At 51.6% G+C, this 17,887-nt stretch overlaps 1 protein-coding gene across 3 annotated transcripts in view; it reads left to right on the top strand.

Annotated features, from left to right (window-relative positions):
* Positions 1 to 17,887, top strand: part of GNG7 (guanine nucleotide binding protein (G protein), gamma 7) — a 72,075-nt gene that overhangs the window by 10,539 nt on the left and 43,649 nt on the right. The window contains exons 1-3 of one of the 3 annotated variants that reach the window (XM_014955558.1): positions 1,839 to 1,905; positions 3,844 to 3,917; positions 13,397 to 13,475. The gene's annotated coding sequence lies outside the window, so the exon portion shown is untranslated. Of the gene's footprint in view, positions 1 to 1,838; positions 1,906 to 3,843; positions 3,918 to 4,061; positions 4,099 to 13,396; positions 13,476 to 17,887 lie in introns of those variants that run through there. The other 2 variants (XM_014955557.1, XM_014955559.1) reach the window with 2 other exon arrangements.

Here is a 17,887-nt window from a genome sequence, read left to right on the forward strand (position 1 = left end):
GTCCATCGTGAGGGATGCAGGTTGAGATGCTCTTTGTTAACCCCAATGGCCGGGCAACGCCTTGCTTTAAAATCCAACTAAATATTGGATATATTGGTGCGGTTCTGGCTTTGTTTCGTGGCTGCGGGCGAAGGGGTGATGTTCCTGGGGGGGACAGAGGCAGAGCAGTCGTGATGCTCTCTGTCTGGGACAGCAGAGCTCAACAACTTCCCAAGTCTCTTTTGCAGATTTTTAGGAGCATCAACGTGATCATAACAAGGCATCTGGAATTTTTTTTTTTTTTTTCAACAGCAGATTAGTAGGGAAGCGAACTTAAGAAGCTTTCCATAAAAGATACCAAAAAAGGGCAAAGTATTATTCAGATACCTCTTTCTAAATTATTATTATTTTTTTTTTTAAAAAAAGACCTATTTGTGTGATGCCCTTTTGTGGTCCCACGGTGCGGGGACAGCGCAGTGCCACGTTCTGTGGGGTTTTGTCCCTGTGTCCGTGGAAGGACGCTGGGTCCTGCGGAGGCAGCTCCGGGCAGGGAGCACCGCGCGTGGGGCCTGGAGCCAGCCCTGGGGGTGCTGCGTGACAAACAGGGCCATGTTTTGGCTTCAGGAAGTGAAGAGAGATACGGTTGCTGACGTGCTGCTGCCTTTTTCAGGGTCTTTCAGACTTTTTTTTTTTTTTAACACTTCAATTTGTTTAGAACCTGTCTTTGAATGCTAGGTCTAATTCAACAGGGTTGGTTTTTTGGCAGGGGATAAAGTGATAAACCTTTCCTTCCAAAAGGAAGGGTTTAGTGAGGGTGATGCAGGTGGCAGTTCTGATGTGGGCTTTCTCCATGCCCATCCGTGGAGTCGACATACTTCCAGTAGTGAAGAAAAAGAACAATTTATATCAACTTTAAACCTTTGTTCTGTTTTATTTCCCGTGTTATCAGGCTCCAGCTGCAGCAGCTTCCCCCCGTGCTCGCTCATGGCTCTGGCTTTGGGGGCTGGATGGGGACACCCCTCCTGGATGGAGGGTCAGGGACCCTCGTGCCTCTTGGGCAGCGGAAGGGTTCTGCTTTCCACCGTTTTCTCTGGATTTCAGCCCAGAGAGTAGGGTCAGGAGGAAAGGGAACAATCGCCGCTCTGTTCCAGTTCGCAGGCTGGTGGATGTTGGTGCCTCGTGGGCTGGACTGGAGGGAGTTTAGCGGGTGTCCTAAGGCAGCAGAAATCTTGGAAGGGGGAGAGGAGCTGGTGTTTCATGTGTCGTCATCGTGGTGGCCGGTGGAGGCTTTGTCTGGCAGGTCCCAGCTCCTGATGATGCTCAGGAGCTGCAGGTGGGAGCCAGAGCAGCCGTGCCAGTGCCCAGAGCCCATCCATCCCCACCAGGCACACAGCATGGGACACCAACCATCTCTTCCACACGGCCAGTGGGTGCTTAATGCCCCTCCATCCCACCTCAGGCTCTTGGGGGGACTCCCCAAGGTGCTGCTTTAACGCAGAAGAGGGTCCTCAGGTGGAGGTTGGGGTTGGTTTGCCCTCACAGCCTCACCAGGCAAACCAGGGGTATTTTTAAATTTTAAGTTTGCACCTTTCTGATGGGGTAGCTCTGCAGCCCTCACAGCAGCGAGCTCCCAACGAGCTTCTCATCTTCAATGGCAGCAGCAGCAGCTTAAAACACCCTGATGTGTGTGAGAAGGTCTGATCTCGCTGCCTTCAGCCCGTCAGGGCGACCGCTCCCGCTGTTCGGATGGGAGAGAGGTTTGAAGAGCAAACAGATGACTCTTCCTAATTGTGATTTATATTGTTTCCTGTGAAGCTGTCCCCCTGGCAGGGGAAACACGGGAGAGCCACAACAGGAACAAGCAAACATCCCGCGCTTCCTGGTGACTGTGAGGACTCTGCCGGCTTGAAATGCATCACGGCCTCGGTCTGTCGCTAACTGGCTTTTATCTGGGGTGTTTTTTACTGTTAATGATTAGACATGAAACAGTTCCCTCTGGAAACGAGCTCTTGCCCTCGCAGAGCTTTGCAGCATCTGGTTCGGTGCCGTTGCCATGAAAACAGGCGAGCACCCGCAGCAGCCCCGGTATCGCCCTTCCAGCGCCAGCCGGGGTCACCCGGGGGGTTTTTATGGCTCCTTAAAGGAAACCCAAGCTTGCGAAAGCTTTACGTAAAATAATAACATTCATATTCTCCGTTCCCTTTGTGCTTTCTTCCATGAAATGCTCTGGAATGGATAGGACCTTTCGCTTTTAATAGCTGGGGAGGGTTTCATCTCGGGTCCAGCCCTGGGGGGGGTTTCTCCTTGCGGGGGCGGAGGTGACTGCCTGTCACCACGAATTAAATACTCCAGCCCTCTCTGGAGCCGGGGACACAATGCAGTGTCAACAGAAATGTGCGGAGAATATTTACCCTTAAGTCAATGACAAACCTTGCCGGACGTTGGTGGAGCCAGGGTTTGGTTTTATCAGAGGTGTTTTCAAAGGTGTAAATTAAACCCTGTGAAGGTTGCTGAAGAAAGGTTTATTAGTAAATCACGGCTCTGTAATTAGGTCCCGGGCACACATGCCCCCCGAGTTCTGTTCTGTATGTTGTGTTTTAAAAAAAGCCAAAACCAAAAAAAAAAAACCAAACCAAAACCCCTGTTGGGGTTTAAAATTTGCGTGGCTGCGTGTGAGGGTGTCGCTGGGGCTGTGACAGGGATGAGGGTTTGGGGTCTGTGTGTGGCCACTATCAAAACCCCTGTTGGGGTTTAAAATTTGCGTGGCTGCGTGTGAGGGTGTCGCTGGGGCTGTGACAGGGATGAGGGTTTGGGGTCTGTGTGTGGCCACTTCTGTGTCCCATCATCATCACTCGGGGTGTTGGTGGGGCCCGAGCTCCTTGGGTCCTGCCTGGGGAACCCGGACCTAAGATTTCCCCGGTTTTCTTCTGCTTCTTGTGTGATGGCTCCAAATTCCGCATTTTCTTGTGCAGATTTCATTATCTGCCGCTTGACAAAGGAATATAATGCAGCAATTTTCCTCACCTAAATAGTGATTCTGAATGACTGTATTTCCAGCTCCCCTTTACCTTGTACTTAATTTAAGTGTGTGGGCTTTTTAATTTGATCGTTGTGGGGAGGAACAGAAAATGAAATGCTGCAGATGTGCCTTCCCCTTCCCTTTCTTTTAGTTAAATCCGTCTCTGTCATTCCTTTTCTCCTCCACTTCCATGAGCTGCTCCAGCTATTTTTCTCTAGTTTCTTTTGTTGTAGCTTCTCCATCGCAGCCTTTAGAAATCTCTAATGCACTATGTGACTGCTTGCCCTGCCTTCCCGGCAGCGTTGTTGTCAGAGTATGACAAACCCCATGTGATTGACGGCTGACTAAGCATTGGGAATATTTCTTCGTTCTTTGTCTGCCTAATGAGATTTTTTTTTATTATTATTATTATTTATTTATTTTTTTGGTCCTGGTGCGTAGGGCGGGTGGGCTCCAGCTCTCGTGCCGATGGAGCCATCTTCAGACTGGGATAGGAAATTGCATTTACTGCAGGCAGGACCCGACCTTAACGCTGGTCCTGACCCTCCCAGAGTCCCCGAGTCCCCCTGACGTGTCCCTGGTACTTGGGGGGTGACTGGGGAGAGCCCTGCCATGGCCGGGTCCAGCCTGGTTTCATGCAGGGAGAAAATAGTGCCTGTGTCTGTCGGGGTAAAAAGGGGTTTTGTAGCCATATGGCTCCTGCCTCTGCCTTCAGTACATCACACAAAAAAAAAAAAAGGGGTGAGGGGCTTCAGCTGGTTGGATCAAAGCCTGGCGCTCAGGGTGGCAGGGATTCCCTGCAGGAACGTTTTAATTGCTGAAAACTCTCTGTTTTCCTTTTCCAGGAGAGCTGTCCCTGTTCGAGCCAGAGCTCGAGGTGCCTTTGTGCTGAAGAAGGGGGTGTGAAGGCTCTGCCCAGGTACGTTTCTGCAGCAGGACACCACACAGCCCCCCCCTCCCCAGACCCTCTCTCCTGCCTCACAGTTAATTTTCCACACCTTGCTATCCTTGATTACCCAAACCAGGGATATCTGAGGAGGTGAGCAGTGTCACTGTGCTGGCAGCACGCTCAGAGTCCCCTCAGAGACACTTTGACCGAGGTAAGTGTCCAAAATTACCCCAAGGTCTGGCTGTTGCCTGTGGGTTGAAATGCTTATTCTGAATTACATTCTTTTTCTGGGATGACTGTTACCGTATCACAGTATCACTGCTTTTCCAACGTTACCACATTCCCCTGGCAGACACAGTCCCTCTCCACCCTGCGTCACCCACCAGACAATCCCGGGTCAAAAGACTGAAGTTTGGATGGGATGATATAGAGGTACCTTCAAGGTTATTAGTTAAAACCCACCTACCTTAAGAGCAGCTCTTCCAAGAGGCACTCACACTTCCTTCCTCGGAGCAAGACATCTGGCAGGGGAGCGTTGGCAGGGTTGCTGGGTGCCTCTGACTTGCCTTTTGGGCAGGAATTAGACGTTTAGAGATGCCAAGGGTGTGTTGGTTGGTGCTGGGCGTCCTGCGGTGGGGCTGGCTCTGGAGTCCCCAAGAGAGGGCAGTGTGTCCCTGGCAGCGGAGGAACAGCATCCTCTCCAGAAGGCTGAGAGCACAAGTCCTTGAAACCCTTTGAAATGACTAATTGACTGGCAGGCTCGTTAGCAAATGTCTTCCGAGCTGTGTCTCACCCTGTGAGTGTCGGCCCTTTCCCCAGGCTCCGGCAGGGACGCGGCAGCGCTTCCTCTTGCCTCACTTTCCTAAAAAAATGTCCCCCTCTCTGTCCCACTTGCGTCATTTTGCCCTAGTTTTTTGCACTTGGCGTCTCCTCTAAGAGGGGAACGATGTTCATGGGATCAGCTGTGAGTCAGAATCAACCGGAGACTTAATTCAAAACATAAGGAACTGGGGAGAAAAACAACAAAAACACAAAAAAAAGGGAAACTCAGGGAGGTTGTTATATTGTAATATTTTGCCTTAGGGCTCCAAACAGGCCACGCTTAGCCAGTCTCTGTCTCAAAGGCGAAGCTTTGTTGAGTAAAGAGGCAGATTTTTATTGAAGTGCAAAAGCACCCATCTCTCCTCAGCCCAGGGTGCCTTTTTTTTCCCTTTTTAAGCCGTTTCTGCAGCAGGGCCTGGGAGGGAGGAGTCGCTGCTGGGTTGGGCTTCTCTTTTTCAGGCCCCGTTTGTGAACCCCTTTCGTTTCCTTCAGCTCTGAACAACCAGCTGCCCCTCGGGGCTCTCTCACCCCAAACTCTTATTTAGGAAGCTGCTTTTTTAATGCTGACAGGTTGTTTTTCAGTTCCTAAAGTTGCCTGAAGGCACCATTATTGGTGACTTACGTCCTGCAGCAACTCTCTGCCCTGGCAATCACTGATGTAGCGAGAGCACCCTCTTTCCCAGGGTTCATTAAGGCATTTAGGTTTTTTTACTAATTGCCTGTATAAAATTGCTGGGTAGCCCCCAGAAGAGAGGGAGCTTGCGTAACGGGAAAGTACATTGAAATAACCTCCAAAGTTGCTGTGAGAGAGAGAGAACCGTATCCCTGGAGAAACATCCACGTTTCAAACTATTAACCTTGAAGCTAAATCCTTCCTCGGGATGTTCTTCTTCTTTCCCTTCTCACTTTCTGTAAGGACAGAACGAGGTGCATTTTACCCATCGGGTAGGAAAGAAGGGGAAGATCCCTTCCTGGTGGGGGGTGCTTTAGTGCCAGATTAGAAGAATTGCTGGTTTGTCATTATTTTTTTGGGGGGGAGGTAGGTGTTTTTAGTGATTCCAAGTCAAAAACCTGTTGGTGACTATTACTTTTGCTGGCCCCGTGCCCGGGCCGGCGGAGCAGCCTATGAAAATAGCTGTGCTTCACACTGTTCAGCTGCTGGGCCTAAGATTTAAAAGCAAATGCCTGCGTGTTTTACCCTGGCACTTGAAGAATGACAAACCTCAGCGTCCCATCTGTGTGTGGCTCCGGTATTTCCAGCGTAATGAATTCTCCTTTGCTGCTTCAGCGGGATCCTCTTTCACCTCCTCTTCCTGTTTCAAGCAGTTGTTGAGTTGGTGTACATTTTAAAATTCCTCCGATTTTTAGGAGGTTGTCAGCCCCATAAAAGACCTCCTTGTGTAGCTCGTTTGCCTGGCAGAGCCTCTGAGCTAATTGAATCCCCTTAAACCTGAGCATCCCTGGAGCAGAGGGCTGTATTGTCCCCACGTTCATCTGTTTGTAACAGCTGGAGGCATTTGCTAAAACTGGAAGGGATTGACTTTTTTTTTTTCTAGGAATAAACTTTTTCTATAAGCAAATAATTTTGCTATTCTTAATCTTTCCTCTAAAGGGAGGAAAAGGTGAATTTTGTGGATGAAAGCAAGTTGGAAAGTCCAGAAACCAATCCAGCCTATCTCCCGGCAAACGGAGCCTGTTGCTACGGCACATTTTTGTTCCATTAGTGTTTGTGCATTTTTAAATTCGATTTTCCAAACAGCTTCAGGAAATTGGCATCCCAGAAGTAAAAGTTTTAAAAATAGCTCTGTTGCTGCTGAAATAAGCCCTGTTATTTCCATGGAGCCCTGTCCTGAGTGCATTCCGGGCTCTCTCGACCCTCGGAAGTGTTGAACGAGATGCTGCGCAGCGGAGTTGGAACCCCAAATATTTACCAGGGATGAGTTTGTCCCGTTCCTTTAAAGAATGAACTCTGGCAAGTGGAACGCTGCTGCCTGCAAGGTTTATTTTGAACTTTTCCCGTTCCTGCAAGGTTTATTTTGAACTTTTCCCTCTTTTTGTTCAGAGGCAAAACAAGGAGTTGAGCAGGAATGTGTGGTTGTGCAGTAACTGCCCTTCTGGACCCCTGACCTGCTGGGGAAGGGGATTGTGGTGCTGGGGTCCTGTGCTGCTCCTCCTCCACCCCTGCTCCTCTGCCTTCCCTCCGTGAGCATTTCAGGCATTAAAGCCAGTTATGAATTAGTTGTTTTTGTTTTTTTTTTTTCCAGGGCTGGGTGCCTGTTGCACCTTCCCCCAGGTGAAACCTCTCGCTCCTAGATGGGCCCAAGGGGGACCCAAGCTTTTCTTGGCTCCAAGGTGTGCTGGGCCCCCTTTGGGCACAAAGCTGGGGTGCTGGGCCCCCTTTGGGCTCGTGGCTGGGGGCCAGGCCCCCTTTGGGCTGGTGGCCAGGGTCCTGGGCTGCTCTCTGTCCCCCAGCACCGCTTCCCACGGCTCTCCTTGCACGCCCCAAAGGCTCCCAGCCTCACAGGAGCAGCTGCTGCCCAGACTTTCCCTTTAAAGTGACTTAAAGCCACTTAAGTCCCCCCCCCTCAAAGGGACTTAAAGTGACAAGTGTGGTAGCAGGGGCCTGTCAGGTGGTTTCTGGGCTGTTGGAGCTTGAAGCACAGATCCCTTGAGGTGTGAAGCGCCGCAGGACACAGGGAAGGGCCTTTTTGTCACTCGCCTCCCCTCCAAGCCTTCCCTTTTTAGGACTTAAAAAAAAATATGTTCCAGAGCAAGTTGCCAGAACAGAACTTCCCAGCGAGTCGACAATTAGGGATTTGCTTCCAAAAGCAAATGTGCCCTGGCTGCGGCAGCTGTTCCTTAGCAAAAACCCTGGGCCACACGCTGGAAAATGGCAGGGGTTTGTGTGGACCAGGGGAAAAGCCATCTGCTCATCCCTTGGAGGAGTTCACGGGGAAAAGTTCCTCTTTACAAGCTCTCTCTCTCTCTTTACCATGGATATTTTGCATGGGTTGTCCAAATGCGATTGTTTGATAATGAATTGCTATTTATAAGTGTGTATTTTTAGAGACGTGACAAAGTTTACCGCTGGCCCAAGAAGTTCTGCCAGTCGTTAGAGTAGGAAGTTGCAAAATTCAACCCGGGGCTGGTTCTCCCATTAAGGGGATTTAATTTGGAGTGTGATCTGAGCAACTTCACCTTCACTGGTGGTTTTCTCTCCCTTTAACTCCTCTAACGCCTCGGTGCTGGGGGAGCCCGAAGGTCTGGCGTGGGTCTGTGCCCCACTTGCCCGTGGTGAGAAGGCACAGCGGGTCGTTACCACAGCGGGTCGTTACCTCATGTAATTACAGCCCTGCTCTGAATCACAGCCCCGTGCGGGTTCGTTATCTGTGGGTCAGTGATGCTTTAATTGAGCGCCGGGGTACGGCATGTCACAGTCCCCACCTTCCTCCGTCAGGGGGATCCCTCAGGCACCTGAAGAGGAGCCTGTAGCTGTTTGACAGCGTCATCTTCCATGAGCTGTTCGGTGTTATCTAACGGTGAGGTGAGCTCAATGGGGTGGCATCGTCCTCGAGGCTGGGGAGAGGCCACAGCTCCCTCCACCCCCACACTGGGATGTGTCACCCGGCTCTCACGGAGTGGGGTTCTCTTCCAGATGGGGAATGCCGAGGCTGGGCTGCAGGAATACTGTGCTCACCGGCTCTATTTTGTCTAAAGAGCTCGAAACCTTTGAGCTCTGATGGCAAAATGAGTTGGCTGCAGGAGGGAGTGAGTCTTTGGAGCCTGTGAAAATTCAGTTTTTTCTAGTTCATGCTTTAAACCCCAAGTTGGGTTGTCAAGACTGTTGACATCAACCTGAATCTGCCAAGGCTTGGGGTCTCGGTCACCGAATAAATGCAGCATCTTTGACTTTTACACTTTGCTGTGTATTCAGGCATCCTTTAAAACCCCAAGGAGTGCTGTCACACCCAGCAGCCGCTCGCTGCAGGAGGAGGAGGCTTTGAGTCCTCTGTTCCTGAGTTCTCTCTGATCTTCCTGTAGAACTTTTTCATTAATCACAGTAGGAACAGCGATGGCATCGGCTGCCTGCCCTGCTCTGTGATCTGCCGGATCTGGGAGAGTCGGAGGGAAGTCAAACGAGTTCCTGCTGCCGTTGAGCCGGTGCCACTGGAAAGGCCCTTTTTGGGGAGAGCCTCCCACGGCGTTCCTGCGCCGCGGGGTTCCTGGTGGGCTGGAATTCCTGACCCGGCTTCCTTCCAGCCCTGCCCCGACTCCGTTGGCAGCTGCCGGCTCCGGCCCCGGGGAGATGCTTTGCGTTACCAACTGCTGCTGCTTCCAGGGAGCTGGGACAGGAATTCCCCCCCTGCGCTGCCCACCCTCCCCTCGAGGTATCTCTTAAACTGCTGGTGCTTTCACCCCTTGCCTGTTGGCAGAGTGGGAATGAGCAAGGGCTTGTGGCCCACATCGCCCACAGGACGTAGGTCAAGAAGGGCCAAATAGAGGTTTATTTCCCAAACCCCTTGGTGTTCCACATTCCCGGCATTTTATGGTGGATGGAGCTTTGAGGAACATGCTCTGCTGGGAGGTGTCCCTGCCCTGTGGCGGGGGGGTGGAATTTGATCTTCAAGGTCTCTTCCAGCTCTAACCATTCTATGGCTTTGAGGAACGTGCTCTGCTGGGAGGTGTCCCTGCCCCATGGCAGGGGGGGTGGAACTTGATCTTTAAGGTCCCTTCCAACTCTAACCATTCTATAATTTTAGTGGTTTTAATAAGAATGGTGGAGCCACTCTGGGCCTTGCACAATGGCTTTTAGGTGTTTTGCTGGGGCTGTGTTACTGGCAAGCGCAGGTATGCATCAAGAAGAGTGTGACCAGCAGGTCAAGAGAGGTCATCCTGCCCCTCTGCTCTGCCCTGGGGAGGCCCCATCGAGAATGGTGGAGCCACTCTGGGCCTCGCACAGTGGCTTTTAGGTGTTTTGTTGGGGCCGTGTTACCAGCAAGTGCAGGTATACATCAAGAAGAGTGTGACCAGCAGGTCAAGAGAGGTCATCCTGCCCCTCTGCTCTGCCCTGGGGAGGCCCCATCTGGAGCACTGGGACCAGTTCTGGGCTCCCCAGTTCCAGAAGGACAGGGAACTGCTGGAGAGGGGACAGCAGAGGGCTACAGAGATGATGAGGGGCCTGGAGCATCTCTCTTACGAGGAGAAGCTGAGCGACTTGGGTCTTTTTGGTCTAGAAAAGAGAAGGCTGAGGAGGGATCTGATCAATGCCTATAAATACTTCAAGGGCGGGTGTCAGGAGGATGGGGCCAGTCTTTTTTCAGTGGTGCCCAGGGACAGGAGAAGAGGAAATGGGCACAAACTTGAATATTAGAAGTTCCACCTCAACATGAGGAGGAACTTCTGTACTTTGAGGGTGGCAGAGCCTTGGCAGAGGCTGCCCAGGGAGGTGGTGGAGTCTCCATCTCTGGAGACATTCAAACCCACCTGGACACGTTCCTGTGGGACCTGCTCTGGGTGGCCCTGCTCTGGCAGGGGGTTGGACTCGATGCTCTCCAGAGGTCCTTTCCAACCCGCTGTGATTCTGTGTGCAATATCCACGGGGAGGAAATTGCAGCCGTTTATGGGCCGGGGTGGGAACTGGCGTCGAGCGGGCGACAGGGCCGTGTCTGCAGGGAGCCCTTGGCTCTCCCTGCCCCGAGGTTTGTGCTAATACTGACCGTACGTAACGTACCGGGGCCGCTGAGTGACGGGAGACCTTTCTCCAGCTGGGAAGCGCCGCCACCATCTCCTGATGGATGGCAGCGGGAGCTGGGCCAGTTCATCTTAATTTCCCTCCCTGGCTCTCGCTGGCCGTGTTTTTGGGTGTCAGGCACGAGCAGCGTGCGCGGTGGAGCTGCCGGGGATGGTGCTGGTTACTTTACCTTTGCACCGGGTGGGAAGCGTGGAAGGAAGGAGGGGGCAGAGTTTATTCCAGCACGCTGAGGTCAGGCTTGTTTTCCCTCTCCGAGCAGGAACAGACCAGCCCCTGGAGTCGGGTCCCGCCGCTCTGTCAACAGAGGGCTGGTTTCTGCGGAAAGCCAAAGACGGTGTTGTGTTCAGCTGGAAAGTCCTGGGGTTGTTTTGTTCCTGTTCTTTTTTATTTTGTTTTTTTCCCCTGCTGCAAACTGTTCCTTGTGTATTAACTTCCAGTTCAAAAGTCTGATGTTGTTGTTCATCGGGTGCAGCTTTGGGGGCTCCGTGGAGCTGGGATAACGGGGAACCGGAGGAGCCGGGGTGGGAGGCTGCTCCCATGGAGCTGGGCTCCAGCAGCCCCTTCCAGTCCCTAAAGAAGCTCCAGGAAAGCTGGGAGGGGACTCTGGATGAGGGAGGGGAGCCCTAGGATGAGGGGGAAGAGTTTGACCCTGAAAGAGGGAAGATGGAGCTGAGATGTGGGGAAGAACTTGTTTGGTGTGAGGGTGGTGAGAGCCTGGCCCAGGTTGGCCCGAGAAGCTGTGGCTGCCCCATCCCTGGAGGGGTTCAAGGGCAGGTTGGAGGGGGCTTGGAGCAACCTGGTCTCATGGGAGCAAAAAAAAAAAACCCATCAAGTGCATTGGCAAAGTTCAAGGAGGAATAATACAAATAAGAATAAAGAGTGTGTGTGTTGTCATTTCAGGTCGTCACTTCAGTTACAGCTTCAAGGCTTCGTTTAGTCAAAAGGAGGGTTTGATTTTGGGTGGCTTCTCGGTGCTTGAGGCCTCGAGCTCTCTCCTACAGCTCGGAGGCGGTGGCCAATGCAGCAGCTCAGCATTATCAGCTCTCACAGAGCACCAGAGGCACTCCAACAACTGCACATACTTCTCGGGGCCAAGCGAATTGCTATTTCAATCTGCCTGCAATTTCGAAGCCGTAATTATTTTCTCATGCCATGAAATCTCGTAGAGCTGGAAGGCTCGGAAGGGGATGGAGGGGGGGCTGCAGCTGAAGGCTGGCTCAGCGCAGCCTTCGATTTATGGGGACAAATTCATTGTTTTCAGCAATTAGCAGGCTATTGGGGCAATAATCTTCATTCCTTTCCCATGTTCCTGAGGGCATTTTTAACCCGCAGGACCTTTGGGTGCTGCTTTCCCAGCTCCTCCATCCCAGGCGTGCTCCTGCCATGAAATCTCATAGAGCTGGAAGGCTCGGGAGGGGATGGAGGAGGGGCTGCAGCTGAAGGCTGGCTCAGCGCAGCCTTCGATTTATGGGGACAAATTCATTGTTTTCAGCAATTAGCAGGCTATTGGGGCAATAATCTTCATTCCTTTCCCATGTTCCTGAGGGCATTTTTAACCCGCAGGACCTTTGGGTGCTGCTTTCCCAGCTCCTCCATCCCAGGCGTGCTCCTCGCCTGTTCCCCGGGCTGTATTTTGGGAGGGCTGTGCCACCTGCTCGACAAAATCCCCTGAATTTCCATCCCTTTGAGTTTCTTCCTGAATTCTGAGGGGGGAATTGGGCAGCCCTGTGCTGCCCAAGCAGGAATGATCTCCATGAGCCAGGCCCCAGCATTTGCTATTTGGGGCCACAAGGAAGGCTCGGGCTCCTCTCCACCTTCCCTCCCTGTACAGGGCAGGTATATAACATGATATTGGTGAGAATTGCTAGTCTCAAAAAAAAAAAAAAGAAAAAAATTAAATATTGATTTTAAAATGATTGCTTTGGCAAGAGGGCTCTTCCTCACCCTTTGATTTACTGAAATCTGGGGAAGACGGAGGTGAAAGGGGCAAAGGCAAACCACGGCCTAAAGCCCAGCGGAGAGTAAATGACGTAGGTTTTACTCCTTTTTAAAAAAAAAAAAAAAAGAGTAAGTTGTTTGTGTTCAGCCAGTAAGTGGTGAAAACAAGCAGGGTTGGATTTCAGCTCCCATGGGTTCCTGGAACCAATCCCTCGGAGCTGGGCAGGGGGGGACGGGGCTGACGGAGGAGGGTTGAGCAACGTCCTACTGGGAAACGGGAAGGAGCATCCCGACATGTGAGAAAGCTGAGCATGACTTGGTTTTTCTCAGGGTGTTTTTAATGCTTCCTTAAGGCCAGCTCATTCCTAGACCGTGTTTTTTTGTGTTTGTGCTTGTTTCTTGAGAACTGTGCTTGCCAGGATGTCTGTGTTCCGCCAGAGGACTTTGGCTTCTTTTTATTAAAACACTGTTATACAGCATTTTTCCCCCCAAACCACCTCTCCCACCACAGGGGACTTTATGCTCAGCATCTGTTGACTGTAATCCAGAAATTAGACTGCAGTGAAATCGAGAGCAGAAAATATTTAAGTGAACTCTCACTTGAAGCTCTATTTCTCTCCTGTTTCTGATGCCACACGTTCAGTGTCTGAAATGCACGGGGTGACCTCCAGGGCACGCGTCTCAGTTGTAAAAGCAAATAAAAAATGAGTTCCCTGTCAAAAGATATGCTTGGAATCACTGTAAAGTTCAAACAAGTCGATGTTTATTTCAAACCGTACCTGGGACGTTGAGTTCTTTGGAAAACTGTTATGGGTAAAACAGCTGCAGCGAAGGCGGTGCCCTCCTTATTGCGCTAATTATTGAAGTCAATATTGTGATGGTAAAATTGCAGTCAGTGGAGTAAAATATACTATATTCTGAATTATAACTTCATTTATAGTGCCCCGTCTGTTTAGTGTGTCAGTGATGATCTCCTAAATCCCTGTTTCCTTTCCAGAGGGACTCAGACCCAGGATCCCCGGCCTCACACGCGCCCTGCGAGACGGCAGCCGGAACTGCTCCAGCGCAGTAAGAAGGTGAGTGAGAGCAGCTCTGCCCTCGGGGGAACTCGCCGTGTCGTTCTGTTGTTCATTTTCCCTTCCCTTGACGGTGAGGTTTTACCTGTCACGGTGGGGAAACCCCACAGCAGATGCCACCACCATGGTGGTGTTTGCCCGGCTGCGGTGTCTGCTCCTCTGGTGTGACTCCTGGTGCTCTGAGACAAAGGCTGGCCATTGCTGCCTGCCCACGCGGAGCCACGTTCCGCTCGTTTATGTAACAGTAATCCACCTCCTTAATTAGGCAAGGAGATCTCTAGATTCCGAAGACAACGTGTCCCTCTTAGTCAGAAGGCGTGAGGTGTGTGTGGGAGCCAGGGGAAGGCTCTAACTGCTCGAGCTGCGCCATGGAGGTCGGTTTCCTTTTTTATCCGGCCTTTGCTGGGACGTGTGGACGTGTGTATGTGTGTACGTGTGGACGTGTTCCCCCGTGGCACACGGGGAGGAGGTGCTGCAAACCATGGGGTTTTCGTTCTATGTAACAGCAGGTTTGACGTGTTCCCCCGCGGCACACGGGGAGGAGGTGCTGCAAACCATGGGGTTTTCGTTCTATGTAACAGCAGGTTTGCTTGATGGTGGGATAGGAGGTGCTGCAAATGTTGGGTCTTCTCCCTGCCCTCTGAGCAGGACAGTCAAGGCAGAGGCAGGAGATCCCAGCACCTGATCTAAGGTGCATCCCTCACTCGTCCTGCCCCGTTCTCTCTCACCTTTGCCTTTGCGTCGATCCCACTGAAGCTGTTACTTTCTGGGAACCTGTGACGAGGCAAAACCGTAATGATTTCTGTCCGTTCTGCTGAGGACAGCTCTTGTGAATCACCTTGTGTTCCATTAAAATGATTAAATCATCGGTTCCAATCTTCCCTACACAAACAGTCAACACCGAACCATTGTCTGGTAGTGCTGACTAACAAATCCTGGGATTAGTAATCTCCAGTTAATGAAGCAGCGCGGTGATTAAAGCCTCATGACTTTTCTACAGAAGAAATAAGTTCAATATCAGTTGTGCTCTTTTAAATTGCTCTGTGTGATGTCAGAGCACAGAATCAATCAGCAGCGTTGGTCTAACAGTTTTCAAACAGTTTGTCCATTTTGTTGATATTTTTCCCTGTATGCCCCAAATACAGTCTTTAGCTTTGATTTAAACTGAAATGACACCTGTAGCTGTAGTTCACCACCTGCCAAGCCTCACTGGGTAAAGGAGATAGGCCACGTTGGACGGGTAAACTCTAGTGTCCTTGGAGGAAGTGATGGCTTTGGTCTCCTCCAGCTTCCTGGCAGCAGCATCTCACCAGCCTGTTTCCACTGCTTCCTTTCCCAAAATACTTCCTGCAGTTTTTTCACACCTCTTTTTCTTCCACGGTCCCAAACCTTGCACAGACAGCAGTTCCGTGGCACCACGCGCTGTGGTTGGGTCTGGCCATGTCCCATTTGTCCATCCTTGCCCTGCTGGCCACCAGATGCCGACTCTTGGGTGCAGCTGCTTCTATGAAATATTTAGAAATCTTTTCAGAGGCTTTAAAGGAATGATCTGTGTTGCTGCTTGGGACGCTCAGTGGCTGACCGTTTCCCAGCAGGGTACGGGCTGCGGTTCCTGAGCGTTGGTGTCGCCTTTCCCTGGTCACCCCCATCTTCGCAGGGTAATCTTTGGCCCCAGTGTTTTCTGTGGAGCCTCAAAAATCCCTTCGTGCATCAGCAAGTCCTTTTGTGAAATCCTATATTTCCCTTCCCGCGTGTGAAATACCAGCAAGGTGAAGGAACTGGGGCTCGGCGAGACGCTAAACCCCGTGCCCAGAATAGAGGATCTCGCTGACATCCCCCTGTTGTCCTGGAGATGGATTATCTTTAGATCAAGGGTGCTGGGTTTCAAAGCAGAGCAGGAGCGTGTTGCTGGCTTCTATTAGGCATTGGGACTGAAGGGGCAGGAGGCTGAGGGTGTGTTTCCCTGGTTTTTGGGAGGTGTTTGACATCCCCCTTGGGAATTTGGGGACAAGCGGGTCGGGCTGGTCCTGCTTTGGGGCAGATCTGCTGCCATCGCTCGGAGGAGCTGAGATCTCCAAACCCAGTGGTTCTGTGTGTGTCACAGCAAGGCTTCTGGAGGTGGAAACGGTGTTTGCACGTCCACCTTTGTGCCTTTGGGGTGACTTAACCTTCTAAAAATCCAGTTCAGTGGGCAACCTGCCTGCAGTGAGTGGGTCTGAGCTGCAGAGGTCTCTGTTAAGCCACGCTTAAGCCTTTGGAGTATTTTGAAATTGGAAAGCTGTTGTTAGGCGGCGGCCTGTTCTCATTAAATAATGTCTGTGCATTTTAATAAAATACTGTCACGCCACCAGTGCTTTAACTGCAGCTCCAGCACGGCAGAGGGGGGGCACAGAGGGGACACCCAGCCTTCCAGCTCTCCCTGCAGCTCTTGGAGGACTCAGCCAGGGTTTGCGAGGAGGAAGAGGAGGATGAGGGTGGCTTTTCTGGCTGTTCTCAGCTCTGAGCCCAGCTCTGCAGAGGAGGAGGATGATGATGATGGCTTTTCAGGCCACACTCAGGGCTGAGCATCCCCGGTGCAGAGATGAGCACAAGCAGTGAGGTGGCCATCCCCATGGTGGGTGACAGCAGATGGCAGCACCCTGCCCTGCTCTGGGTGTTATTTCTGGCTGGGAGGGAGATTCCACCGGTCCCCTGGATTCACCACCACAGTCTAGACTTACTGACAGACAGGATTCTTCCCCCGTTAGGTAAGCAAGACGGAGACGCCCATTATGCAAATTCCCAGCCAGAGTGTCCCTCTGTAACATTTTTCAAATTGTCTAAATAAGGTGCTGTTTCATACCAAAATTTGTAAGGAGGCTTTTGGGTGGCTTTCAGCCTCCTTGCCCTCTAGGCAGGATTTTTTTTTTTTTTTTTTTTTTCCCCCCTTGGAGATCTCTAATCGACACAACCCGGGTGTTTTTTCGCCCTCAGCAGCTGTTCCAGATGTGGGACTGCAGGGGAAGGCTGGCTGCAGAAAGAGCTACCACTGTTCAAATCAAAACTTCAGGGCCAGAAGCTCTTGTCCCTGTCCCTGCAGGGCTGTCCTGACAAGCACCTCCGTGGATTCTATGAAATACAACGTCATTGCACAGACTCAACGTGTGTGTGTTGGTTTCTGGGCACTATGAAGTGTTCATCCTGGGGGGGGAGAAGGGTTGGGGGGACCCGTGGGGCTGGCAGAGGTGTTGCCCAGCTCCGTGGCTCCTGTGACTCACCCCCTTCGTGCCCGTGGCTGGAGGAGGTGGGAATCGATCGTGACTGAGTGTCCAGAGCGGCTGGAAGTGTCTGTGGTGTTTTCACTCTTTTCTTTGTTTTTTAAAGATAAATTAAATTAACCTTTCAGGCCTGATAACCACCACCCTGCCCCTGCAGCTGGGGATCAGGGAGGCTCGTGTCGTGTCCTTGGTGTAGGAGCACTGATTTCTGAGCGCTTGGTATTTCTGCGAATGTTTTACGGTGTGGTTCTGCAGCAGCTCTGTGTCCTCCTGGAGTCATTCCAGTCCCTCCAAACCTCGGAGCCCAGGGTTTGACACAGAGCTCCGGGAAGGCTGTAAGGAGGTGCTGGTTGGGGTCAGGGGCTGGCAGGCCACCAAGGAGGCAGGTTTTTCCAGTCGCCGTCCGTACCGCGCGGGGATCGCGGCTCTTCTCCGGAAAACATTGGAAGGTTTCCTGCTCTTGAACTCGCTGCACGGGCACGTGATTTTCTGGGAATTAGCTTGAACGCGCTGCAGAAGGGTTCAGAAATACCTACGTGCACTAATATTGGATAATGGAAAAAACAAGTTCCAGCAGGGGGTTCTTTCAGTTTTCTTCACGGTGGCCCTTTGGCCGGCCCTGGTGGCTGCTCCGCACCGGAGCTGCCAGCTTTGATGATGCTTCTGCTTCTTACCTAAGAGGAGAAAAACGTCTGTATTTTTTTAAAATTGCGACGTTACTCCTGTTCTACTGAGCGTGTTGTTTGTTTTAGGGCATAGTTAATGCTTTAAATAATTTATTTAGCTATTTTCAGGGGAAACAATAACACGCTGTACCCTGCGGTGGCTGCAAAGCTGCAATGTTCTGGCTGATGTTGACAGCCAGGGCAAGGACTTTGTCCTCGGCTGCCCGGACTCTCCCTTCCCGTCATATGGGCCGTGATCCCATGGGAATTGGGGTCCTTCAGCCTCCTCTGCAGCCCCCCGTTACTGGAGGGGGGGGCACACACACACTTGTGATACCGTCTCCCATCGGATTCTTCCCGGTGCTTCTGTGCTCTGGGTGCAACCTGCAGGAGTTAAACCTGGCAGCGTTATATAAACCAGCCCTGGTGCTTTCTCATTTTGAAAGTGTATTTTAACATTTCTGCTCCCCGATGGGAGATAATGAGAAAG

The sequence above is a fragment of the Calidris pugnax genome, unplaced genomic scaffold (genome assembly GCF_001431845.1).
Source record: "Calidris pugnax isolate Ruff unplaced genomic scaffold, ASM143184v1 scaffold285, whole genome shotgun sequence".
NCBI lineage: Eukaryota > Metazoa > Chordata > Aves > Charadriiformes > Scolopacidae > Calidris > Calidris pugnax.